Source organism: Perkinsus marinus (assembly GCF_000006405.1).
Source record: "Perkinsus marinus ATCC 50983 genomic scaffold scf_1104296965194, whole genome shotgun sequence".
Lineage (NCBI taxonomy): Eukaryota > Perkinsozoa > Perkinsida > Perkinsidae > Perkinsus > Perkinsus marinus.
The window spans coordinates 1-1,247 of NW_003204419.1; the positions used below are offsets into that span (position 1 = coordinate 1).

A 1,247-nucleotide genomic window follows, 5' to 3' on the forward strand; every position below is an offset into this window, starting at 1 on the left:
ATACACTCGAGATGGTTATTAAACTGAGAGGTGCAGCTTATCGACTGCATAGATCAGTCTACCGAAAATTTCCACTAAACAGAGTCGGTGTTTTCGTACCATTCCGTGCGGTTGGCCCAACCGTGCCAGTTCAGGGGAAAAACAACGTTAATAAAGCGTTGTCCGTGCATAGAAAAGAGCTATTCACCTAGAGCAGAACTCCTTGCAGGAATGATGAATGACCGCCCGGTACCTCAGAACGCGTTGCGGAGATGAAACAACCGCCCAAATTCACGAGCCGCCGCATGCGGTTTCAAATTGTGCTTGCAAGCAGGAACTTCGATGTCACGAAAAAGTTGTGCAGCTTGTGCCGAGCTAGCTGTAGTATGCGATGAGAACCTTACCAGTTGGAGTTATCAATCGAGATGGAATGCGGCCTACCATGCGAGAGATATAGTAGCAGTTAGCGATCTCAGGTACGCGTTTAAGACCTAATCAGACTCTTGGCCGCGGGATGGTTGACGACGGTACGTCCGAGAAGGGATTCAGATGTCCCTCTTCAAGTATCACAGGAATACTCAATCACTACATGAGTGATATGCACCGCTAGTCTAATGGTTAGGATATCTGCCTTCCAAGCAGATGGTCCGGGTTCGATTCCCGGGCGGTGCAGTCCGTATCAACGAGAGAAGGGTCTCTAGGCTATCGTAGAATAGTTATGCTCAGCACGTCAGGGCGATACAGGAGTTTCTATGTATGAGCAGCTTGGCGCAGTGGATAGCGTGTTGGGCTCATAACCCAAAGGTCCTTTGATCGAAACAAGGAGCTGCTATTCATTACAATACACTCGAGATGGTTATTAAACTGAGAGGTGCAGCTTATCGACTGCATAGATCAGTCTTACCGAAAAATTTCCACTAAACAGAGTCGGTGTTTTCGTACCATTCCGTGCGGTTGGCCCAACCGTGCCAGTTCAGGGGAAAAACAACATTAATAAAGCGTTGTCCATGCATAGAAAAGAGCTATTCACCTAGAGCAGAACTCCTTGCAGGAATGATGAATGACCGCCCGGTACCGCAGAACGCGTTGCGGAGATGAAACAACCGCCTAAATTCACGAGCCGCCGCATGCGGTTTCAAAATGTGCTTGCAAGCAGGAACTTCGATGTCACGAAAAAGTTGTGCAGCTTGTGCCGAGCTAGCTGTAGTATGCGATGAGAACTTCAGCAGTGGAGTTATCAACCGAGATGGGATGCGGCCTACCATGGG

General features: G+C 48.7%; 2 non-coding genes across 2 annotated transcripts; both read left to right on the forward strand.

The window, feature by feature from the left end:
- Positions 1-579: 579 nt before the first annotated feature.
- Positions 580-651, forward strand: Pmar_PMAR009281. Its single transcript has one exon. It is a non-coding gene; the product is annotated as a tRNA-Gly (tRNA).
- Positions 652-738: 87 nt separating this feature from the next.
- Positions 739-811, forward strand: Pmar_PMAR009282. The gene has a single exon. It is a non-coding gene; the product is annotated as a tRNA-Met (tRNA).
- Positions 812-1,247: the final 436 nt, after the last annotated feature.